At 37.1% G+C, this 27,499-nt stretch overlaps 1 protein-coding gene across 3 annotated transcripts in view; it reads right to left on the bottom strand.

The window, feature by feature from the left end:
* The window catches only part of tmod2 (tropomodulin 2), a 54,727-nt gene extending 31,560 nt beyond the window's left edge, over positions 1-23,167 (bottom strand). Inside the window, exons 1-2 of one of the 3 annotated variants that reach the window (XM_039770318.1) lie at positions 23,128-23,152; positions 22,777-22,866 (exon numbers count right to left, since the gene is read on the bottom strand). The gene's annotated coding sequence lies outside the window, so the exon portion shown is untranslated. Of the gene's footprint in view, positions 1-10,622; positions 10,835-22,776 lie in introns of those variants that run through there. The other 2 variants (XM_039770316.1, XM_039770317.1) reach the window with 2 other exon arrangements.
* Positions 23,168-27,499: the final 4,332 nt, after the last annotated feature.

Raw genomic sequence — 27,499 nt, 5'->3', positions numbered from 1 at the left:
AGGGGTACCCATCAGCCTACCAGTATGGTAACGATCGGAAGGCATAATTACAGTGAAGTGACATCTGGGAGAAATGATATGCTCCTACCAAAAAAGCAGAGATGTTGAAGAAAAGAGCAGCAAATGTTTTTATAACAAGCAACATATTTTTTATGTATAAAAAATTCCAGGAGTTACTGGGAAGTCTAGTACTTAATTTATACTTTTAATTAAATTAAAAAAAGAATGTTGTTATGGATTTCACTTAGTCTGACTTTTTAAAAAATCCAGTCATTTTAAAATAGGCATTTGAGCTAAAAAGCACACTAAATCCCATAACATTCACAAACCTGCTTAGTCAGTTTAAGGGTCATGAGGGCCATAGTTTGCCCCTGCAGCTCTGACTAGAAAGCAGTGAACAGCCCTGGGCATGCCACCAGTCCATCACATAGACCACTCTCACAGGCTGAATGCCAATTACCTTGACACATATGTTTAAAAATGTGGAAGAAAAACCAAAGAAAACTCACACACAGAGATGGGAAGGAAATGTAAACTTCACATCAACCACATCCAGACACAGGATTTAAAGCCAGGACTCTGGATCTTTGAGGCAGCAGTACAACCTAGTGCTGCCCTTAAGTCACAAATATAGTTTTGAAATAATTAACTTTATAGAAACCTGCAGTTTTTCTACTTCTTTAAGGGTGTGAAATATGAAACATAGCTTATTTATGATGGCTATTATTTATTTATTTAATTTTAATCAATGTTGGCATCTTTAAAATAAAATTGCAGAAAGGGATTAAACACAGAGCTTTAGCATCATTAAATAATATAATACATTTTATTTATATAGTACCTTTCCCATGCTCAAGGCGCTTCACAGAGTCCCAGAAAGAACTCACATTCTGACTCAGATTTTATTAGTATATCTTAAACACAGGAAGATAGACACTGAAGCCAAAAGCAAGAAAGTAATTAACCAAAATGTTCACTTAGAGGAAAGAATTAGCTGCAGATTGTAAGACTGATTAGAATAATATCTACTGACCTCCCAAACCTCCAAGATTACAGTTGCTCTTAAAGTGTCCTGGATCAATTGCATTATGTCAAGAATTTAACAAATAAACACATACAGTATTTTAGACTAATACGGTATGCATTTTATTGTCTGCATTGTGCACTCCCACTTCTGATTCTCATTCTTTTCTTGAAACACTCAACACTACAATGACATAACCACTTTAACAGGTTTATCCTTTCAAAACAAATTGAAAATTATTCTAAATTTCACCTTCTGCTGAAAAAAAATGAACAGGGAGATATATATTCAAGATGTTGCCAGTTAATAGCTTTTATCAGAATTTCAATAAATGTACCGAATAATTCAAAATTCCAATTGCCATCTTTTTATTTGTCCTAAGTCATCGGGATGGATTCTGTGCATGTGAGCACTGACAATTAATGACCACTTGTACAATGTTAACAATGTAATGATAGGGAATAAAGAACACAGGTGTTTAGGACATCTAAACACAAGAGAGTCTTGTGTTTTATGTACCACAATAGGATGGGGTTTGGATTCAGAGATTACGCACGTTCTCATCATACCTGTAAATCTTCACATAGGCATCCAGGGTGTCAGCCAACACACTTCATTAGCGGTCAGAAAAAGGGATGAGCTTGCAGTATTTAGGAAATGTGAAACTGTGCTGGAAAGTCATCACTTAGCGAATTTGAAATTCCAGCACTTTCTATTGGATTAAAATGAAATACTCTGAACATGATCAGCGAATACAGTCTTTAAGTTTGACATCCCTTTTAACTAGATGTTAAGTAGTATGACAATGACTTAAAACAATACAAGTAAGTGTTATCAATTATTATACTAGAAATTTCACTCTACAACTTACACAGATGTAGATTCTTGTTATTATTATAAACATATTATTAATGCTATTAACAAATGATCAGTGAAAGATATGGAAACAAATAATCCCTTCCCAAACAGGTTTTTTGTTCTATTTTCTTTGGGTAACTTAAATGAAAACAACTGAACTAGAATGCTACATGTAAATACAAGTTCTTAATGTGTATTTAAAATCAACAGCTAGATAAGCTCTTCAAGTCAAAAATAGTTGGATACAAGGACAAGCAGTAAATTTCAGGCCATTCAGTTGCAACATATGTAATGCTGGATGGGAAAAAAAAAACATGTAGTAACAAAAAAATATATAGGCATCTACTTGTATCACAGTTCGCTGTATCACAAATTTGAGTCTGTTGTGCTGATGAATACTGTATATTCTTTTCTGTGAACAATTATTTTACAGCAGTTCCTTCATAACTGTGGGTCCCAAATAATAGCTTCATTGCTCTGCTTTTAATGTTTGCCTCCTTAAAGAATTCCCAAGCCATAAAATTGAACACAGAGGCCAATACTAATTGAGACAACTTACTGGCAGTAGCCACTGTACAAATGAGAGCAAAACTGTTGGCCTTGTAATTTATAAGTGATGCAACATTTCAAAAACAGGCAATTTTTGGTAAACACAGACTATAATACCTAAAATACCTGCTTGCACAGGCAGATAGTTAAAAGGTATGATTTCTTCATTGTAAGGTATAAACACATACATACATACATACATACATACACACACACAGTGGTGTGAAAAACTATTTGCCCCCTTCCTGATTTCTTATTCTTTTGCATGTTTGTCACACAAAATGTTTCTGATCATTAAACACATTTAACCATTAGTCAAATATAACACAAGTAAACACAAAATGCAGTTTTTAAATGATGGTTTTTATTATTTAGGGTGAAAAAAAATCCAAACCTGCATGGCCCTGTGTGTAAAAGTAATTGCCCCCTTGTTAAAAAATAACCTAACTGTGGTGTATCACACCTGAGTTCAATTTCCGTAGCCACCCCCAGGCCTGATTATTGCCACACCTGTTTCAATCAAGAAATCACTTAAATAAGAGCTGCCTGACACAGAGAAGTAGACCAAAAGCACCTCAAAAGCTAGACATCATGCCAAGATCCAAAGAAATTCAGGAACAAATGAGAACAGAAGTAATTGAGATCTATCAGTCTGGTAAAGGTTATAAAGCCATTTCTAAAGCTTTGGGACTCCAGCGAACCACAGTGAGAGCCATTATCCACAAATGGCAAAAACATGGAACAGTGGTGAACCTTCCCAGGAGTGGCCGGCCGACCAAAATTACCCCAAGAGCGCAGAGACGACTCATCCGAGAGGTCACAAAGACCCCAGGACAACGTCTAAAGAACTGCAGGCCTCACTTGCCTCAATTAAGGTCAGTGTTCACGACTCCACCATAAGAAAGAGACTGGGCAAAAACGGCCCGCATGGCAGATTTCCAAGACGCAAACCACTGTTAAGCAAAAAGAACATTAGGGCTCGTCTCAATTTTGCTAAGAAACATCTCAATGATTGCCAAGACTTTTGGGAAAATACCTTGTGGACTGATGAGACAAAAGTTGAACTTTTTGGAAGGCAAATGTCCCGTTACATCTGGCGTAAAAGGAAAACAGCATTTCAGAAAAAGAACATCATACCAACAGTAAAATATGGTGGTGGTAGTGTGATGGTCTGGGGTTGTTTTGCTGCTTCAGGACCTGGAAGGCTTGCTGTGATAGATGGAACCATGAATTCTACCAAAAAAAAAAAAAAATAAAAGTCTACCAAAAAATCCTGAAGGAGAATGTCCGGCCATCTGTTCGTCAACTCAAGCTGAAGCGATCTTGGGTGCTGCAACAGGACAATGACCCAAAACACACCAGCAAATCCACCTCTGAATGGCTGAAGAAAAACAAAATGAAGACTTTGGAGTGGCCTAGACAAAGTCCTGACCTGAATCCAATTGAGATGCTATGGCATGACCTTAAAAAGGCGGTTCATGCTAGAAAACCCTCAAATGAAGCTGAATTACAACAATTCTGCAAAGATGAGTGGGCCAAAATTCCTCCAGAGCGCTGTAAAAGACTCATTGCAAGTTATCGCAAATGCTTGATTGCAGTTATTGCTGCTAAGGGTGGCCCAACCAGTTATTAGGTTCAGGGGCAATTACTTTTCACACAGGGCCATGTAGGTTTGGATTTTTTTTCTCCCTAAATAATAAAAACCATCATTTAAAAATTGCATTTTGTGTTTACTTGTGTTATATTTGACTAATGGTTAAATGTGTTTGATGATCAGAAACATTTTGTGTGACAAACATGCAAAAGAATAAGAAATCAGGAAGGGGGCAAATAGTTTTTCACATCACTGTACATACATACATACATACATACATACATACATACATACACAACTGGGCTGTGAGACGTGAACTCAGCTCTTCGGCACACCTCATTTGATTTTTTTCCGGCAAACAAACTTTCAAAACAAACCGTATTTTTACGACACTAATCAGAGTAATAATTATGTTGGCATGGTCATTTTAGATCTGAGATCAGCTAGATTTCGACGTACCAAGCAGATGGCGATACGTTCTAAATTACTTACGGTTCCGGAGCTGTCGAAGGGTTTAAGTCAGTTGACGATGTTAGTCCTGGAAAGTACGCCCCACCAAACCAACGTTCGAAAAACCAACCGAACTTACTGTTATCTGCTCGAACCAACACCGACTTACTATACTTGGCCATCCAGCAGCGTCACTGAAGCATACGAACATTCTTAGCCAATCATGCAATACTGCGTCCGCGTTTGCCATTTTATGTTCTAACTACAGAGGCAGAGTCCCATTGCATGGTTCTAACTTGTATTGAGTCATGGTATTGACGCAAACCACCATACATACGGGGTACTGACGCGGACACCATACATACGGGGTATTGACGCGAACACCATACATACAGATAGTATCAAATTATATATAAGGATATATACATATAAAGGGCTTTAAATGATACAGAATGTACTTGGTGTGTATCTTTTTTAGCTCTTTCCAATATTAAGAAATGATGACCAACAGCTTAACTAGGCATTTCCGTCACAGTCAAAGTCTTTCAGATATTAAATGTTATATTCCAGTACCCTCTATGATGGAATACCTTCTGCTTTTTTTTTTTTAAAAAACTTACCACAGACTAAAACCACAACTTCTGACATGGTGTTATGTCTATTTGTTGCCTGTTTTAACTATAGCTAACACCTGGTGAATTAACTCAACACCATCATCAACTCTAGTATGGATTACTACATTTCTCTTCACATGGGTTTTTCTTCATACAAATTCAAAATGCTACCTCTAGAACAAGGGTGTCAAACTTTGTTCCTGAAGGGCCACAGCGTGCTGCTGGTTTTCGTTTCAACTACCTTCTCTAATGGAATCCAATTATTAAGCTAATGGAGCATAATGTGTTGCCTTGATTTTCACTGACTTGCATTTTAATTATTTTTTACTATCAGCCAAACAATAATGAGATGGTCAGTGAGCCAGCAGATAACCAGGAGGACTGAAAATTACATTTGCACCTGAGTCAATCTGTGTCAGATTATCAGATATTAGAAGATTCTTCAGAATGACCACCTCCGACTTACTTAATACAAAATGAATAAGGAGTCGCTGCACTCAGTAACTGTCATGCAAAACTTTATGCTTGTATGATCATTAGTTTGACATGTGGCCCTGATTTTACTAAAAAAATAAATACTCCAAAAAAAAAAAAAAGTCATAAAAACTTTTAAAGCTAGATACATGAAATTTTCAAGGATTATTGTTTAGTATTAGACATCTTTAAAATTCAAAATAGTTGGTACACAATTGCATATTTTTCAGGTTATGGTTTGCTGAAAATTATATAAAAAATTATTTTGTGCTTTTGAGGAATTCTGGTCTTCTATATCTCCACACTAAATCATATCAGATCATTCAAATTTTGAAAGGTATTACTAATGTTACAGTCCTTCTTTAGCAATTAGGTGCATGTCTAAAAAACATCAAACTTTATTTATGAGGCATTAAAAATGGGGAAAAAAATAATTGTGTGCCTATACTTCAAATGCATTTTGCCAATGTATGACGAAGTCTGGCAGAAAAGGAATCATACCACTGGAATGAGCTTGTTTTAATTTGTAAATGCACATAATATGAAGTTGGTACCTTGAAGAAAAACTACATTTTATATACCAAAAATGCTGCCTACTACTTATTGGATACAATTACATTATTTTCAGCAAGTATGAAGCAAACTGAAGATGATCAGTTGGAAGGCTTCTGTTGATTTCACATGGATTTACCCCATTTGTGTCTCTCATACAATATTTAGCTAAATAAATATCTGATGGAAAAAAAAATGAAGGTCTGAGAAATTCAGATCTGTGATCGTCAGTTTTGGAAATAACTGGTGTGGCAGAATCAGAACATTAGCAAGCCACACAATTAAAAATGAGTTGTATTAACAGCTAAACAGATGTCCGACTAGATACCAGTGGCCTTCCGGGACTGCTTGAGATCCCCAAGTTGACTGGTCATCCATTGGCTTCGTATCTCTTTATTATTTGGCTACCATTTAAGAAAAAAGAAAAAAAAAACAAGCAAGTCAAATACAATAAAGGCAAAAAGTCTGCTAATTAGCAGCAGTAACTGGTTACTAAATAAAGAGGTTAGAACAAAAACCTACAACCACTGCGGCCCTCCATGATCTGAGTCTGACACACCTGCTCTACAATCATTAATCAGACCTAACATTAGTTTTTACTCACCAACTAGAAAGGATGGCTGTACATAATCTGAGCCAAAGTAGACCTCAACTACTAGGGTCCAGGTCATACCAGACTAATCATGCAAGCTCACAATTTCAAAGATCTTAAATTAGTAAATCACAATGCCTACCTTTATCACATTTAGAATATTGGAGATTGACAAATGACTTAGTAAACTGATGTTACTTCTGTCTAAGTGGACGTGCGCAAATTCAATAGTAAATTGAAAAGTTATTTTCAGATGTCAGAATTAAACAATATACAAACCGGATTCCAAAAAAGTTGGAACTGCCACTCTGAGAAACTCTTTTTATACCCAATCATGTTGCCAATTGACCTAATTAGTGTTTATTGGTCTTTCAGCTCTTCGTTATGCTCAAATTTACTTTTTCCAGTCTCTTATTGCTACATGTCCCAACTTTTTTGGGATTTGTTGACACCGTGAAATTTTGAATCAACATATTTTTCCTTTAAAATGATACATTTACTCGGATTAAACGTTTGATCTGTCATCTACGTTCTATTACAAATTAAATATTGACATTTGCCATCTCCACATCATTGCATTCAGTTTTATTCACAATTTGTTTAGTGTCCCAACTTTTTTGGAATCCGGTTTGTACTTTAAAATCACTCCTATTTATTACCTGACATCTGTACAAACACAATTAACTTACAAAATACCAAATCAACCAGCTTTTTCCTGTAATAATAATAATACTACATTTTATTTATATAGCTGTAGAAAGTTAATATCAGCTGATCTGTAAATAGCAATGAAAAAACTGAACAGTAGCAAATAATTTATCATTTCTTTAGATGTCTGTCATTAATCCTTATATGTCACACTTTGGAAAAAGTCTGTGCTAGAAAGTAATGGCTAACTACTCTTGATTCACATATTAAATATAGTAATATAAAAACAATTAAATAAAAAATCTCTCAGATGATAAAAGTAAAATGTCACTCTTTTCCTTGATTACTGGAGGCAGACCACGGACACCAAAAAGTCAAGTTTTGAGAACTCTGGTTCCAGAAAGGCTCAAAAAAATAAAGACAAAGAGCTAACCCTGAATTTGATGAGGTAAGTTTGAGAATATTGTTATGTTATGCTAAAGGTGATATAGGATTCTGTGCTTGCAGTACTGGGTATCAATACAGCTTGCTAAAGTAGACCTCCTTGTTGCTAGAAATAATGAGTTTGTCTTTGTTTAAAATTAGCATGTCATTAAATATTACATTTGCAATATAAAGACACTCTATTATAGGGATGGAGGGCAATAGTAAAACATATAAAGTGCTATTTTGATTTGTAACATGAAAAAGAGGATTAAGTGGGACAGAATCTCTGTAACATGTTGCGTAACCATACTGGAGAGCGTAAGCAGAATGATTAAAGATATCAGTGAAGTATAACACGTTACACAGATCTGTGAATATTATGCAGATTAAATGGACCACTGTGCTAATCACAGTTTATACGGTAGCATAACAGGATATGATTAAATGCATGTTGTCCAAATTTAATTCAGTTTATCATTTCATAAAAAACATCTCTCCAGAAAAACTCAGAATATTAAGTAAAACAGAAAAATCTAAAGAGATTACACATATCAGAATGATGAGCTATTAATGAGTAAATAATTTGGATGGTAATCCTTGCTATACTGCATGTGCTAAAAAACGTTAATAACCCTTCATCCAACATCACAAGGATGTTAGTGAAATCACATTTATAGCAATTTACTAGATTACATATAAAGCATTATACTAGTATTTACTACTTTTTTCTTTCTTTTCTTTTCTTTCAGAGACTGTGTCAGTGTTATTGTTAATACAATTACTGGTACTTCATTTTATACTTACCAATATTTGTGCAAGTATTCAGTGTCAAATGAGTAGCAGCAATCATTTCCATGATCATAAATGATACCATTTTGAGAGTGGGAATGTAATGACTTGATTAAAGGTCACACAGTAACTCAGGCAGACTGTAAACTGTCTATGATGGTAGTTGAAGTGGTTCCCCACTCTCTATGTAAAGCATTGAGTAGGTTAGAAAAGCACTATAGAATGGAATTAAATTAATTAAACTGAACAATTAATTAATTAATTAAATTAAACAACTTGCTAACACGTTCTTACTAGAAGGTACATCTGAATGTCTGAATAACTTGTTTACTTTCACTTTGTTATTCTTACTTTTAAGAACAACCTTTTCTTATTTTATTTTTTTTTTGCAAAACACTCTCCTTTAAGAGGAACAAGTTAAATTACATAAAGATGGTCATCCTATTCTTAATCTACACATACATAATAAATATTTCGACAGGCAGTTGTTACCTTTGAAGGTTTCAACCATTAGGAATACTATATTGTTTAAATGGAATGGCCACACTCAAAAAAACAGCAATGTAAAAAAAAGCTTTTTTAATCAGGTTATAATTTCAACATTTAATAGGGAGAATAATGAGGGCAAAGAGAGCTGGCTACTTTGTGAATGGAGCAAAATTATCTAACCAACTCAAAAATCTGTCAATCTAGATCAAGACTGGATCTAAAATGCATTGATTAATCTTCTTTAAATACTGTGCAATTTATACAAAGTTCAGATTTATTTCCACAAAACTACAAGTAAAAGAACACTAGCCATACACAATGGAATTTTCCATTTGGGGAATGCAGCGCCAGAAGCAGCTTAGCAGAAAAAAAATGCATGAATGTAAATTTATGTTTGTACAGCTTATTCTAAATGGTAATGACAAACATATTTACTATTAGATTACATGCTGTCAATATTTCATGAACAGGAGCCGTGAGGAAGTGTATTTCTAGCCGAGTAGGCTTGATAAAAAATGTTTTAATAAACTTCAAAAATACAGTGTGGCAAAAGTCAAACAATGAATCACAACTGTGAATAAAGTTAAACAAAAACTGGAATGGACAGGTGTTATGTGAAAGAATGAACACAGAAACAGTTATGTATGTAATGCACGAATATATAAGTGCAAATGTACCATATTAATTATTTAAAGGCTCTACAGTATATGCAATGTCAAGGATAAGATATAACACATATCTCCACTTCTGACACACTGTGTTTTCCTAATCAAGTCATTTACCTTGAGTGCTCCATGGAAATTCTGATGCTAGTTTGTTTAGATTAAAACTAGATAAATGTGAATATACCATAGGAGCACCACTATATTTACATTATGCCAAATCCAAATGTAAAATACGTAATGTTTTACGTAACATGATTAGATGCAACAAAGAAAATCACCTTCTTTCGAGTTAAGTAAAAACGTTTTCCTAAATTACATCTTTGCGTCTCCTTCCAGGGTACTTACTGATTTACTTTCTTTATAACTGCAATAGGCACTGTGAAACTATAGTAATGAAAAAGTCGCAGCAATACATACTGTTGCTTTTGCAGTTTTTGCGAAGCAGTGGTGCTGGTGCAAGTTTTAACTGCAGTATACATAAATTAACATGCTATGCTGCCCAGCCCAGCCCCGTGTTGCTTACAGGACTACATAAGCGGCACTAAATGTAAAGATCTAAATGATGTAATCATAGTGTCTATATAAAAACACCTAGACCTCCTACCCATCTCTTCATAAAAATCTAATGACTCTCTCATTCCAGTCGCTCCCACCTCACTGAGGATTGATGAGATACTAGCCGTTTTCTTTTTAGGTTGTCGATACTAGGAGGGCGTCCTTAACTACTTCAGGCTGTGTGAAGGGTTAAGCGCTACGTTTTCCTTGGTATTGTCATGCGGGTGGGGTCCCTTTAGTATGCAACCAGTGCGCTCGGCTTCCGACACAGCCAACAAGGCAGCAGAAAAATAAATCTCGATCCGACATGGCTCCACTCAACAAATACAGACTCGCTACTTACCTTTGGTAGCTGTACGTTAATTTAATGTCGCCTTTGTTGGTTAATCAAGCAAGGAGAAACTAAAGATCTATGCATCAAGGCGTACCTTGCCTTTCTGTTAACTCTCACACTATTACGGGTATTTCCTCACTCATAGCACTCCACACAACCTCGCTCTCAAGGGCGGCAACACAGGAAGACACTTTAACGCAGCCTTCGACAGCAGCAAGGATTGAACCTCTGGAGGCACTAACTAACCTATCACCATACTTCAACCCGCCCAAATCACTTCAGTATAGCAAATGGTGAACTACCTCGGGTGTGAGGGCGGATACATAACCTGACAAGTAAACGCCCCTTCTCAGACTCTCAAATGACCCACAAGAGTCATGTCAAAATAGGCGTGTCTTCAGTTTGCAGGCTTTCGCCATTCTGCACTGCTTCCAACAATTATTTTAATCATCGAGTTACCTATATATATTTTCGAAAAGAGTATCCGTTCATCGCCCCGCGAGGAGTAATTTAACATGCAAAAACCTGCCTCCAAAATACGAATGCAGCAAGTAATATCAACTGACGTTTTCATATGTTGCAGTTAAAAGAAACGCATTTATCAGCATCGTCTCAAATAGCACTATGAAGTGATACAAAATTAACAAGTATTGATCATACACAATATGCTTTTCCTGAGCTATTTGTGTGAGTGTGGTATACTTGCCTTACGGAATCGACTCCTCTTTGTGACTGGAGCTGCTGGAATTAGCATCCACAGCACAAAATCTCAAACGTGGATTTAGAAAATGGATGGACAGTTGTCACAATGTTAAAGACTAATATACAATTACTGTTAAACTGAAATTAATGAGTACTTAAATTTATACAAATAAACACAATAGATAATGTGGAAAATTTACTATGGTAGGGTTACCCAGACAAAAATCTGTCCTTGATATTATTAATATATTTGTGAAACAGAGACCTCCAGTCTCATGCATTTCTGGATCTTTGCTGTTCTTTCATTCTGTATCCTGCACTTGACGTCCATCAGATGGCATTGCTCTCTCTCTCTTTTTCTTCCTATTGTCATGTTTCTCGTCACATCATCAGCCTATGCAATTTGCTTGACTATACCAGATGTTGCTGGTCTTCTTTTTCTTTTCACCATGTATGTTTGCCATAAGAAACCCACAAGCGCAGGTCAGTTTGTCAAGGTTGCTACTACCCGAAATTTTAATTTCTGCAACATATCAGGTTACAAGCTTTCGATCAAGATCAAGTTTCTTGCCCCAGTAATTACACACATATCCTGGTGGCATACATTTCTGCCTGTGCCTTTTTGCATTCAGCATCCTACACTTCTTCTCCTTCCTATTATTGAGCTCTTCATCACATCATAGGCCTCTGTAGTTTGCTTGATTCTTAACAGATGTTGCTGGTTTTCTTTTTCTTTACGCAATGACAATTTGTTTGCGGATCACCGAACCATAAGAAACCCACAAGAGCAGGTCAATTTGCTGATGTCACAGCTACTTCAACTTTTTTGAATTACCTGAACATAGATACGACCAAGATCAAAGTTCTAGCCCCAGTAGTTTGTGAGTAATTACCCAAGAGACAGACAGACCAACCCTTTTATAAATATTTAGAAGATTGTCTGTTTCCACCACCCTAGTACATCAGATTATTTTTTCCTATTAAAAGCTGAGTACATCTTAAGCTCATTTTGTGTGGGGGTATGTTATACAGGGTATGCAGGTAAAATTTATTTTACTAAAAATCTTTTTGCTCTTGTACAGTACATTTATTAGGTGTGTGGATGCTACAAAATAATGCTCATAATAAAGCACACACATGTTGGTATAGCTACAGTATTTAACAAAAGTGAGTACACCCCTCATTTTTGTAAATATTTTATTATATCTTTTCATGGGACAACACTGAAGATATGAGACTTCAATGCAATGTAAAGTAGTCAGTGCAAGCTCTCTAACATCCACCAGCTCCATGATGTCATCATGGAGGAGTGGAAGAGGATTCCAGTGGCAACCTGTGAAGTTCTAGTGAACTCCATGCCCAAGACAGTTAAGAAAGTGCTGGAAAATAATGGTAGGCACACAAAATATTGACACTTTGGGCACAATTTGGACATTTTTTCCACTTAGGGCTGTACTCACTTCTGTTGCCAGCAGTTTAGACATTAATGGCTGTGTGTTAAGTTATTTTGAGGGGACAGCAAATTTGCACTGTTATACAAGCCGTACACCAACTACTTTACATTGTATCGAAGTGTCACATCTTCAGTGTTGTCCCATGAAAAGATATAATAAAATATTTACAAAAATGTGAGGGGTGTACTTTGTTTTGTGAGATACTGTACCCTGTATATACCTGTACTGTACACTGATATATACTTGCTACAGTTACCATGTAATTCATGTTGGTTTTTCCAATTACTTTTGGTTTTTACTTGCATGCATTTGGAATAATGTGGAGCAGGCCCGAATGCTGGAATGATGTTGTTACTGAGGAATGCAGAATCAGCTTTTCTCCAGACGTAACAGGACACATGTGAGCCAAAACAGTCATTCTGCTTGTGACTCGTTTGTTCACAGAGTATTATCCCACAAATCTTGAGATCATTGTGGTGTATTCAGGTAACCTTTAACATAGCATTTGCATGCTTATTATTGAGTTTACTTTCCGTCTTGTTAGTCTTCTACTACCAAGTATCAGGCTGAAAGCAATGTCACAAACACTGGCAATTAGCCCATGAGACAGAGGTCCAAAAGACAAAGATGTTTTTCTAAAATAACCTGTGATTTTGTGATTTTTTTTTTTAGCTTGGCTTTTAAACAGATTTTGTGAGAGCAGCCACACTTTAGAGCACTTTAGGATGATAGTAAATACACATACATAGTTCACAGAGCCATTATTGATATGTGTACAGAGTACAATGAAATTATTATTTGCATGTGCTAATCATATATAAACCCTTCAGGCACATTCTTCAAAAAAAATCACTGCACAATGAAGGAATTCCTAAAGACTGGAAGCTTGGAAATATTAACCCATTACATAAAAAAACATGATTAGACTGACTTAACTATAGGTCATGCTTCATTTGTAAATTGATAGAAGCAATAATTAACAGAGTAAGTAAAAAGAGTAAGCATTACATGTCAGGAAGAGGTGTATTAGTGAACAATCAGCATTTGTTTAGAAGCGTGAGACTGCCTTTGATTACTAAAGTAGAATATGAGGATGGAACAAAACCATATGATCAGAGAGGTGCATATTATAGTATTTACCCTAAATTTCAGAAAGCTTTTTCTAATGTACCACATGAGAAATTAGGGAAATTCAAGGTGCAGTGTGTAGATATCACTATGATCTTCTGCTGCTGAACCTTTCAATATCTAAACTGAAGCAGTTAAGTGTTCTTAGCAGTAGGCTGTCAAATACAAACATTGAAATTATTATTATGTATATTGTAGCCTTAAATTTTCTGTCCCCATGTGATTATGAAAAGTTGGTGCTCATGTTAATATTACAAAAAGACATAACAGCACAAGACATGGTATATAGAAAGCTGATCAAAGGTCTGAAAGATATTAGCTATTAGGAAAGCTTTTAGTGTAAGAAAATGGAAACAAAGTGGTAACATGACTGATGTGTTCACTAATTCCTTTAACTAAACTAACTAGAATGGATCTCAGCTGTTATTTTAAAACAACTTTCTTGTCCTGATGTATTCTACTAACAATACAAGATACTGTATGACCAAATTAACCCACGAAAATCAAGTAATAATATTACAATAGAGCAGAAAGTCAGGCAGTTATACGATGGGGGATGAAAATGGGATGCCTACAGAAATAATTAAAGGAAAATTGACAGAATGCATTTTGTCAACCTGATGTCTGCACAATACAAAATCCATGCTTATCAGAAAAATCCTTCTTGGCCTGAACAATGTGTGTATTATTGCAAGTTCAGCAGTGACTCATAATACAGAAACTATCTATCTTTACTGTTTACAGTATTAATCTTGCACTGATACTGGATATCTTGGCAAAGGTGAATACAATTAAAAGGTGTGGCTGTTAGGTAGGGAAGAAATTTGCACAAAATTATTTATTTATCTTTATCAGTAATTCTTAATCTGCAGGCTACATGAAAGTATATTAAAAATGGGGGAATTCTCTTTTTAATGCTCTTAAATTAATAATTAAAAACTCTCTCTATAATAAAGCATCTTCATTTTGAAATAGAATTGAGCAACATTTCTGGTTGCTTCAGATAAAATGACACATTGATAGTATGGGTTCTGCGGTGGGCTGGCGCCCTGCCTGAGGTTTGTTTCCTGCCTTGCGCCTTGTGTTGGCTGGGATTGGCTCCAGCAGACCCCCCGTGACCATGTGTTAAGATATAGCAGGTTGGATAATGGATGGATGGATGGAGTATGGGTTTGCTCAGATTTTTTGAAGATGAAACATTCCACTTCAGAAGGTGCGTTTTTGTAATGCAAACACATGATTATTTGTCTATTTCAATTAAAGATAATTAAGTATTCTCTTGGCCCAACAAATGGTTCCCACTTTTTAATACCATTAATCATCAACGCAAACCCTAATAAGACACTTCTCTTCCTTAAATTAATTTTAATTAGGTAGTTTACCCATGCTTTACCACTTAAACATTCATATTCAAAGAAAAGGCATTTTGATACTTCTTTGGCTTTTCCAACTATTTCACAAACTTTATTGGAGCAACAAACCTCAAAACGATGTGAGAAGACACATGAGCAACATACAAGACATGGTGACTGAACTATAGGACAACAACAATGACCCAAGCATAAACATCCAACAGTGACCCAGACCAACGTGATGTGTACCTGGAATGACTCCAGAGATGAATTAATGTTACCACTGGCAACAGACATTTGAAAAATTTTGCAGACTTCATATTCATAACTGTAAAAAAATTGGCATCATTGTTGTTTGTGACATAACGAGGGTATTACATAACTTAATTTATATAAAAGAATATTCATAAAGTAGTTGTTCATAATTCAGTAAACATATATACTCTGTATTGCGTATTTCCTGCACTCATAAGTTTCTTTGTTTGGTAAGACTATTGCAGATAAGCGTAAAGACACATACTTACACAACTGAGTTAAAACTGCCATGGTGTATTATTTAACCTGAACCCAACCCGACACCAAGACGCACCCAAATTCACTTTGCTGGAAGGATACACATTTTTGAACATGTGCATTGTTGGGAATGATACCAGGTCAGAACAACAAAGGGAAAGTGAAAGAACATGATCAAAATGACAATGAAAAATCCCACATTAGCCTAAACTATCCAGTTCACCCAGAATTTTTGTTTTTATTTCCATCATCCATCAATCCATTTTCAAGCCCCAATGGTAGGGGCCAGGAACAATGCCAGTAAGGTGGAATCCAATGCTAGATAATCTATCTGGCAGTCAAAGTACTTGTTACTTACATATGGATAGCAAAACTGATCTCCGTGTCTAAATTGGAAAAATTAACGTAAGACACCATAAAATAAATGCTAATAATGTTTAAGGGCAAATGCAGTGCATGCAGCTTTGACAGGTCCCAATGTTTGATAAACATGCCTACAATGAGGTGACAATTACCACAGCTGACAAGCCACAATAGACCATGCAATTCACATTTGCACAATTCAGTGTTGTGCTAATAATTCGCAACAAGTCTAGCACATCCACCACCACCATTTCTGCAGTACCTCTTAAAGCCAATTTCAGAAGACTATGTTCAAACTATATAAAAAAATGAAGGAAGAAAGCTTTGTAATATATAATTCCTGATGGATCAATTGCTTTTCAACAGTATTGTTTCTTGAAATACCACACAAGTTAGTTTATTAAAACAAAAAGTTTTACAATGCCCTTGGCATCAGGTTAAAACTGACAGTAATGCAAATCATGCTGACATAACAAAGTAAAAACTATTGCTGGGAAAACAACTTAACAATAAGGGAAACAATATGTGATCATAGAACAAGATAACAGTCCCCTTGAGCAAAAGATTAAATACTTTTAAATATTACAACATTTCTTTGAACAATGTAGTTAAAACATTTGTGACTTGCACCAGAGCAATCCTAGGGACAAAGAATAATCTAAAATTACAAAGGAAAAAAAAAAAAAATATCTAGTTTATCATTGGTATTGGAATCTTTGTCAAATATCCTTGATACTATCCACAGTGAACGTACACCTTATTAAATGTATTAATTAATATTAGGTCACTCAAAGTCAGTGAAACATTTCTAAGAGAACCATCTGTGTGTTGTCAGGAATGGTGTTCACTGCAGAGTGCATTCCGATAATCTTTTTTCAGTAAGAGGTTCCAAAGCTGAACTCTAGCAACAAAATTAGTGTTTTCTATCTCTGGTTATGCAAAATTCCTGGCAGCCGATTTTTGTTGCAATCAATTTATTAACCAATGTCTTTTTTTGCTTTAAAGTGAATTACTGTTTTTTTTCCTTCTAAAAATGTACCACAATAAACTTCACATCTGTAAAAACTACATTACTTGCCAATTTTTCATACCAGCTTAGTCCATTTCAACATTGGTAGGAGTTAAAGCTTATCGGAGCACGGTCGATGAAGCAGCACAAGACATGGACCAGATGCAATTGGAAAGCCGTTATATTGCACAGCACACACACACACACACATATCCACACTCACTTATACAGAACCAATTTAGAATAAACAGGCAACCAAATATCCTACTTTATGTATCTTTTCAATACAGAGATAAGAAAGAAATAAAGGGAAAAAAAACTATAGACAAAGGGAAAACTGAAAACTCTGTACAGAATGTGACCAGGCCAGTAGTCAAAACTAGACTTCTGCAGCTTTGAGGAAGCAGTGTTGCCAATTGTAACAAAACATCAAAATATAAATAACATTGGCATAGGTTTTACATAGTAAACATTGCACAAATTACATGCTTGTAATTCAATTGTAATATTCCATCTGCAATAGTTATTCAAATAAATATGGCAAAAGTAAACACAGGTTTAATATTGAATTGATGTTCTCCATTCTTGACATCAGGGTTTTTTTTTGAAGTTACTCTAGTATGTGTTAATGCAACATTTTTGTAATGCAAGCTGTACTGACATTTTAATTTTATTCTACCAGTGATTTTGTGAAACTCATACTGTATTATGTCTGTTTAATTGTTTAGTACCTTGCGGTGGTACATTCTGTAAATGACGCTATCTTTGGAAATAAGTGATTGTGCCTTTTTAATTAAAGTAATACTTCAGATTTCACATGCCAAAAACTGGTATTGAGAAGGCAGCTTTACGGCCAAATTCAGGTTATGCAAAACTGAGCGAGTGCCAAGTTTGTGTTCTAGGTGCAGCCATATACACATCAACAGTACAGGACTTTTGGCTGCCCTATAACTGGACAGGATGGATGAGGGGGTCAACATTCAGGAACACTCCGGCAGGATTCCCACACATATTCAGCAAAAAAGCTCAGTAGCTGTATTTGTTATAAACCTTCCCTAGGTTAACTGAATTTGGAGAGCTATGATCTTGGGATGCTGGCCTTCTAGCTATATTAACATTTTGGTGAGAACCTCTGTGTGTATCTTCTTCTACTTTAGTGGATCTTACTCTGAAACTATTTACTTAGGTCTGTTTGATATTAATAGTACCTCATTACTTTTGCTCCTATTGTTTTTATAGCAAATCTCTAAAACAGACATTGCTATGGCTGAATTGCTACATCTTTTCCATATAAGGTTAATGGTGTATTGTTCACTTTTGTTAATTCCATGGTCTTTCCAAGGTGCTCATCCTGTCCCCCAAATACTGCATTCTTGTTTTGAATTGTACCAGTATTGAGATTATCAAGCTTTTGAATTGAAGACCTGCATTCTCACTCACACATTAGTCAGGAGCCCTGTTTTCAATCAAAAATCTCAAATTCACTTGAATGCACTTCACTATCATTCACTGCTGTTACTTACTAGAAGCATTTATTTAACACTTTTTTAGAAAAACATACAAAAAAGCTGTGACCATATCATCAAATAACTGGCAAGTGGATTACTTGACAAGAGTTACTTGAAATATTTTCATAGAGGTTGTAATATTGGGGAATTTAATACTTTAAATCCATTCCCATTAAAGCCCATTGTACCAGAAAGTTTGTTGTTTCTGTTCTCTATGAAAACACAATATTAACTTTTTTCATAGCTATCACTGCCACACACATTAAGTAACAGTTTAAAAAAATATATACATTTTGAGATGACTATTCCTTTAAGCTTGTTGATAACACAAAAAACTGTATTTGCCCAAGACAAGGTAGGACAGGCAGACCAAACTATATTTACATCTCTCAGCAGTAATATAAAAATACAGTGTACAAAGACAGCACAAGAGTGTCAATTTTTAATAGACACATGCCATTGAGAGTATTTCCTTAGGCCACTGTGTTTTCAATGTACGCCAAGTTTTTTTTTTTTTTTATGCAGTAGATGTGGATCTTGCATAAAAAAAAAAAAAACACTTGGCGTACATTGAAAACACAGTGGCCTAAGGAAATACTCTCAATGGCATGTGTCTATTAAAAATTGCTAAGATAAAGACGTATGTAATATATGTAATGGAAGCATTATACAGCCTAATGGCCATTGATACATAAACCCAATTTCACATTACAAGACTTTACCAGCAATTTTCTGTCATACACTTCACACAGTGAGTTTGGGGCAGTTGTGGCATGCTACTATGATCACCAGTTGTCTAGTATGACATATGACATAACCAGCATCTTACTCTGACTGGTTTTCAAGTCGCCCTGACAAATTTGAACCAGATTAATTTCACCTTAAATTGTAGGGGAGGGCTCCGCAGGCATGAGAGCAGACAAAAAAACGAGTATTCACCCAGAAGTACAATGCATATAATGCAGCAATGAGTAATAACAAATGCTGGTGTTTTCAACTTTGCTTTCAGAAGAGAGGCTCATATGTCTGAGGTTTTTCATACCGAGACAAAAATAGAAAAAAGAAAAACAAAAGGGGTAGAGATTGTATATGAACTTGCACCAGTAACCTCTTTACCTGAGAAACAGCCCCATCAGGCAGCACGTTACTGGCAGTCAATAAAAGGGGCGAGCTGCAATACTTTGGAAATGTGAAACCGTGCATGAATGTCACCACACAGTGTGATTTCTACTCATGGAAATTGACATGCTCCAGAGACAAAACCAGCAACTGTAGTCATCTCCTTGTGAGTAAAAGTCACATAATCTGACATCAGCCTTACATCACAGCAATGGAATAAGTTGGCAGCTAAACCAGTTCTAGAACAACATCTGATAAGCAATGTTCGGCATTAATTATGATCTTTTCGGATTTTGCAATCTTTTTATTTTTCTCCCATTGCTTAAAAAGAGAGTCCAGAGTTAAACATGAAGCACAGATGGTCTTCCTAATTACTTTATTCAGGGTTCTGGTATTTTCTAAACTGGTGTCACTGCTTTAGCACACCTAGTTTCAAGGGGCCAGACATGATTCTCAAGAGAATACATGCATGGGGACAACTTACTAAAATGTTTGTAGTGAACAGCGGTGAAAACCTCCGCTGCAAAATCTACTCACACTGTGCTTCTTCGTAAAATACCTGCTTTACATTTCTCCAGTCCATGCACTTTAAACCAATTGGGCTTCAGGGAAAGACCAAAAAACCTAAACAAAAGATGTTGTGCAAAAATAAAAAGCAAAAATGGCAGCTATTAACCCAGGAACTCGGTAGCACAAGGTAACAGAAGCTTAATGATTAATCTGTATATTGTAATGAGTGCAGCAACAAAACAGACAAACACACATGGATGCAAAGGTCTGTGGTACGGTTTTGCACAATTGTAGCCAGAAATCCACAAAGGGAGAAAATGAATCACATATCTTAAAATATTTTTTTATTCGTAAGCTTTCGACTCCTATCAAGAATCATCATCAAAGAAAAATGATTAGACATACAGAAATCCAAGGCAATATGTAGCAAATAAGGAGGGGAGGATTGATGAGGATGAGTTTAGAGGGTGTTATTAATAAAGTATTAATAATTATGTACATGTTCTTTTCAAGATGGCATATGCTGGGTTCATATCCAAATGTCTGTTAATGGCATTTTCATTGGACAGCCATGTTTCAGCTAGTCCTCCGGCACCGAGTCAAATTTAAATGTGTGTGCGATCGAACTTGGATGCACGTAAATCAGAGAAAGCAGGTTCTTTCTTCTGACCACACTGCGATGTTCCTGTATATGTGCGGCAAGTGTTTTTGATGTTTGTCCCATGTATACAGCTCGGCATGAATCACACGGTATGCTGTAAACCCTGACCTGTGTCTCTGTTGCCAATTTCTTGCTTTTTGCATTATAAAAGGACTGAGCACAGAGTGCTTATAGGCTTATGTGCTATTTTGATGCCTGCTCTGGACAGGATATGTGCTGTACCTTCTGATATCCCGTGATGATAAGGAAGTGTGTGCCAGGTGGGATGCAGACCATCGCAGCTACTTACTTTCACGCATTTGAGCAGTGCTTCTGTCTGTAAATATCTTCTGTCATTTTAACTACATTATTATAATGTATAGCAACAGCAAATATAGTTTAGATAAGCCTGGGTTTGCTTCCCGGGTCCTCCCTGCGTGGAGTTTGCATGTTCTCCCTGTGTCTGCGTGGGTTTCCTCTCACAGTCCAAAGACATGCAGGTTAGGTGGACTGGCGACTCTAAATTGGCCCTAGTGTGTGCTTGGCGCATTTGTGTGTGTCCTGCGGTGGGTTGGCACCCTGCCCAGGATTGGTTCCTGCCTTGTGCCCTGTGTTGGCTGGGATTGGCTCCAGCAGACCCCAGTGACCCTGTGTTCGGATTCAGAGGGTTGGAAAATGGATGGATGGATTGTGTTCTAAGGATATATACTATGTGTTATAGCACTGATGCTATATTCTGGCATTGCATCTGCGCATTTCCAATAAGACAGTAATATTAACTTTAGTCATGCATTTAGGTGGATGATGTGCAGCCTTCTACTGCTGTCGCTAGTCACATTCATCGTTTCGGGTATAGTCCTAATTTTGAGTAGTAGAATCTGCATCTCCTGTGGCATTTCATTATCAGCTCCCTTAATGGTAGTTCTTTGCACCTCCTTTTGATGGAGTGTAACACATCGTTTACTTACAATCTACATCTTGCAAATCAGATTTTTTTCGAGCACAGCTGCTAATTCTTCCAGCTTTACATCGACGCCTACACGATCGACGTTAACTGAACACCAGAGAGCAGACACTGCAGCTGCCGTGCATTTTTACCGCTAGTGTGTGCATTGATGCCATCGAATGCGATGTATAATTTTATGTTACAGAAATTTTGTCCACTGGCAAAGGTTTATATTTATTTCAATGCAAAGGTTTAGATTTATTTTCAACACGTGCAATATGCTTTCTGCACACGGACTAGTAAAACATTCCCAGTAGCTTTAGCATCCTCAAGAAGGAATAAAACTTGCTCTGATCGTTTGTGTTCTGTTTTGTTCAGCAGGGCTGTGTTATCCACACAATACAGTCTACAGTTCGTTACTTCCAAAACTATAATGTTTCTACACAGTTGAAAAAACGTTTTGACATTCAAGCAACAGACTAACAAGGAAATGTTCGAAGTAAAAACTCACTACTTTACAGTCAGAAGACGATGAAGTATGAAAACAGCTGGAAAAGAACTCTGCCCTCAACCTACAAAACGACGTGTCGTTCAGCCCTGACCTGACTGGACTTGTACCGTCTTATCTATTCACATAAGAACACATTAATCCACACCTGACCTGGCGGTAAGCTGGCGTTCACGTACCCACCCTAGTTACAGAGTTTCGCTGGCTAATAATTCAATGCCTGGATAAAAAAAAATATTTCCTAACCGATGACACTTCATCCAGTAATCGTCAACGCGAAGACCAACACAAGTATACATGCGCCAAACTGCACAAACAAGCTCTCTTTAAAACCACACAGTTATCTAGCGACTTATAAAGACTGCAGGTTATGCCATGACAGCGCCCCAATTTAGCGTCTTCGGCTCTCACCTCACTCGCAGTGACGTCACTGCGTCTCGTCCCGGTGTCGCCCTCCAATGGCGTGTCAGCACGAAGTACGACGTTGTCTTCCAGACGCCGCTATTCCGAAGAAATGTGCAAAAAAATAGAGATAGAAATTTATGGACGCCCAGATGGTACTGTCACCCAGGTCCCAGGTGCAACTCCGGATGTCCCACGCTGACTGCAAGTCTGCAACCTTCAGCGTAACTTCTTCCCGCCCATTTACCCCTTGTACACTGATGTTAAGACCTCCGCAAAAAAAAAATAATAATACTAGTTCACTGCCTAGCGCATTTACTTCACAATCCACCACTATAATAATAACGTTTCTACACTTACTTGTCTAAGCTTCGTACATTTTAATCCATCCTTTAAAAAAAAAAAACCCTTCCGCTTGACCGTAGCAAAGTCTACTGGGAACACCGGGTCGCGCAAAGCCTCGTGGGTTTTGTAGTTTTTCCAGCACGTGGTTGCATGTGAAATACAGTATCCTCGACTGAAGAGAGAAAACATTCTTCAACCTTTCCAAAGCATCAGACGCTAACCACCCAATGAGGCTTTCCAGGGTCCTCCTAGGTACTAGTAAACGTGCATAATATATAATTATATATTTATTATTTATATATTATGTATGTATTATATATACTGTATATATATATAGTTTGCAAAAATATGAACACATACACACATATATATACAGTATATATATGTACATACAATGACCTCCATAATGCTTGGGATAACAACATATTTTTCCTTGATTTCCCTCTCTGCTCCACAGTTCAAAATTATAAATCAGACACTTCAGACATGATTTAAGTGTACATCGCAGAGTTTCATTTAAGGAAGGGTCTTTGCATTCGTTTTGAAAACACATCATGGTGAAATGACAACATTTTTTCCACATTACTCCTCCATTTCAGGGCACCATAATGTTTGGGACAATTGGCATCACAGATGTTTGTAATTCCTCAGCTGTGTTTCATGGCTTCATAAGATACCACAGCTTGCTTCTTTCCTTTGAAGTCTGTAGTTGCCATTTTACAACATGAGGACAAGAGCTGTGCCAATGAAAGTCAAAGAGGCCATTATGAGGCTGAAAAACAAGAATAAAACCTTAAACGACATTGGTACAACTTTAGGATGACCTAAATCAACTGTCTGGAATATCATGAAGAAGAAAGAACACATGGGTGGGCTCAGTAATAACAAAGGGACTGCTGCAGACAGAAGAATCCTCACTATGGTAATGAAAAAGCCTCCAAATGCCTGACCAACAGATCAAAGGCTGTCTTCAGGAGGCATATGTGGACATGTCAGAGATGACTATCAGCAGAAGATTTCATGAACATTAATACAGAGGACACACTACAAAATGCAAACCACTAGTTAGCCACAAACACAGGATGACCTGATTACAGTTTGAGAAAAAGAACTTCAAAGAGCCTGGAGAATTCTGGGGAAAGGTCTTGTGGACAGATGAGACAAAGATGAACCTGCATCAGAGTGATGCCAAGACCAAAGTATGGACACAAAAAGAACTGTCCAAGAGCCATAGCAGACCACCACATCCGTTAAACATGCTGGTGGGGATGTTATGGCTTGGGCATGTATGGCTGCTTCATATACTGGCACACTTAACCTTCACTGATGATGGAACTGCTGACAGCAGTCACATAATGAATTCTGAGGTGTGTAGAAACATCTGATCTGCTCAGATTCCAGTAAATGCCTCCATACTCATTGGACGGTGCTTCATCCTACACCAAGATGATGATTCAAAAATACTGTTGAGGCAGCACAGGAGTTTTTCAAAGATAAAAATTGAAAATTCTTAAACATCCAAGCCAGTCACACAATATAAATCCAATTGAGCAGGCCTACCATATGCTGAAGAGAAAACGTAAGGGCACAATCCTCCAAAACAAGCAGGTGCTGAAGATGGCTGCATTAGATGTGTGGGCGTGCATTACTAGTGAAGATCTTCAGTACCTGGTGAATGTCTATGAATCACTGACTTCAAGTATTCATTACATGCACGGGATATGTGACAAAATGCTAAACATGATGGCTTAAATAGACCTGCCATTGCTGTGTCCCAAAAATCATTGTGCTCTAAAATGAGGCAACCATGTGGAAAAAGTGTTGTCATACATACGGTGACCAATATGTCTGCAAACACCTTTAAATAAAAGTCTACAACGTGCACTTTAATCACACCTGAGCTGTTTGATTTGTAATTTTAAACTGTGGACTAGAGGAGAAAATCAAGGAAAAATGTGACCTTGCGTATAATAAAGAAAAGGACCAGTTTCCTTACCAAGCCCTAATGATCTGCATGTTATTTGATTACCACTTTAAACATTCCCAGCATGAACGAGTGTGCTATGTGAACATTTGTCATGCCTTTCTGGGCAGGTGGCTGCCTTGTGTCTGAAGCTCCAAGGGTGGACTCTAGCTCATAAACGACCCTAGAATGGAGAAACTGGGTTCATAAAATTGATAATTAAACTTTAGCATTACAAAACTTTATATTGCTCAGTAGCAAAACAAAACCTATTAGCATTCCAAGCTGCATCACATTAAAATGTGAAAAAAGGCGGAGGGCGGGGTGAATAATTTTTTTGTCCAATTGTAAACTGTACTGTTAGTGTCTTAAGGTCATATGAACCAATTTAGACTATATTTGTTTAGCTTATTTGAGGATTGACTTAGTGAAATTATTAGATTACACTAACACCATCTTGTACACCTCTCAAGCTCTGACATTTATCAAATGTGTGTGTTTAACTGAGGCACACATTACCAGTTAACACATGGATAAACCTGACGACTTCAGTGATGACAGCCAGGTCCTGGCACAAGAACATTAGTCTCTGCACAGCCATCTCTAAGCATAATGCACTGGGATCTGACAGAAATTGTTTCTGGCAATTCACCTTAAAGTTGTAAGTGCATTTCTGCTTGTAAGAAAGGAAAACATGCAGATTCAGAATGAGGACTGAAGGAGCTGTCATCACTGTGCCATACCTCTGGCCAGAGAAAGTGTAATTGTCGTGTATCTGACCTAATGAAGCAGTCACCATGCATGTAGTAACTGTCAGTACAGCAGAGTCCGACATTTCAGATAGCTCATATAGAGTTTAAAGATGTAAAGTCTTCAGGAGCCACTAGGGGGCAAAGTTCTTTAATGATCTCCCAAGCGTTGGTCTCACTGTGAGCTTGAACTTATACTACAGAAGTCTTATGAACTGCCTTCACTTGTTAGGTTACATGCAACCTGAGAACGGGAGACGGAGGTGAATATTCCCTGGTGGGAAGATCTGTGTTCTGTGAACAATATAAAAGGTAAATGAGAAGAGATGGTGTGGTTTGGTGAGTGAAGTGGTAGTGGCCATCTAGTTAGAGTTTACATTAGTTTTTCCTCTCAGGCCACTGTCCCTTTCAGCACATTGTCTATTTTTGTGTAGTAAAGCATTAGGGCTTTGTATAGTATTGTAAAGGGTATTATGTTGGTACTCCCTGTGAAAGGTGCTCTATTAAATAATGAATGATCAATGGGTCCAAGTTAGTTTAGAGCAGAATGGAAGTAATAACTCACTAGCAATCAGGCAGAGCATTCAAGTCTGAGAAAATGGGACAAGGTTTTAAAATGACAGTAGCAGATGGTATCAAGCCGCTCTGTAGACAGGAGCACTGAAGAAGAATAACAAAAAGAATTACAGCCAAGCTGAATAGAAAGGCACCTCTTTGTATATTTTTTATCTATCTATCTATCTATCTATCTATCTATCTATCTATCTATCTATCTATCTATCTATCTATCTATCTATCTATCTATCTATCTATCTATCTATCTATCTATCCTCTTAGGCCTTCCTCTTGTCTTTTTTCCTGGCAGCTCTATCCTTAACATCATTCTCCTAATATACCCAGCATCTCTCCTCTGCACATGTCCAAACCAACACAATCTCGCTTCTCTGACTTTGTCTCTCAGCCATCCAACTTGAGCTGACCCTCTAATGTCCTCATTTCTAATCCTGTCCATCCTCGTCATACGCAATGCAAATCCTAGCATCTTTAACTCTGCCACCTCCAGCTCTGTCTCCTGCTTTCTGGTCAGTGCCACCGTCTCCAACCCATATAATATAGCTTGTCTCACTACCGTCCTGTGGACCTTCCCTTTCACTCTTGCTGATATCTGTCTGTCACAAATCACTTCTGACACTCTTCTCCACCCTGCCTGCACTCTCTTTGTCACATCATTTCCACAATCCCCATTACTCTGTACTGTTGATCCCAAGTATTTAAAATTATCCACTCCACTCCTTGCATCCTCACCATTCCATTGACCTCCCTCTCATTCACACACATGTATTCTTTCTTGGTGGTCCTACTGACCTTCATTCCTCTCCTCTCTAGAGCAGATCACCACCTCTCTAGTGTCTCCTCAACCTGCTCCCTACTCTCGCTACAGATCACAATGTCATCAACGAACATCATAGTCCACGTGGACTCCTGTCTAATCTCATCTGTCAACCTGTCCATCACCACTGCAAATAAGTAGGGGCTCAGAGCCGATCCCTGGTGTAATCCCACCTCCGTCACTCCTACCGCAGACCTCACCACAGTCACACTTTCCTCGTACATATCCTGTACTATTCTTACATACTTCTCTGCCACTCCCGACTTCCTCATACAATACCACAAC

Source organism: Polypterus senegalus, chromosome 12 (genome assembly GCF_016835505.1).
Source record: "Polypterus senegalus isolate Bchr_013 chromosome 12, ASM1683550v1, whole genome shotgun sequence".
Taxonomy (NCBI): domain Eukaryota; kingdom Metazoa; phylum Chordata; class Cladistia; order Polypteriformes; family Polypteridae; genus Polypterus; species Polypterus senegalus.
The sequence above is the reverse complement of the archived record's forward strand: the minus strand, read 5'-3'. Positions and strand labels throughout refer to the sequence as shown.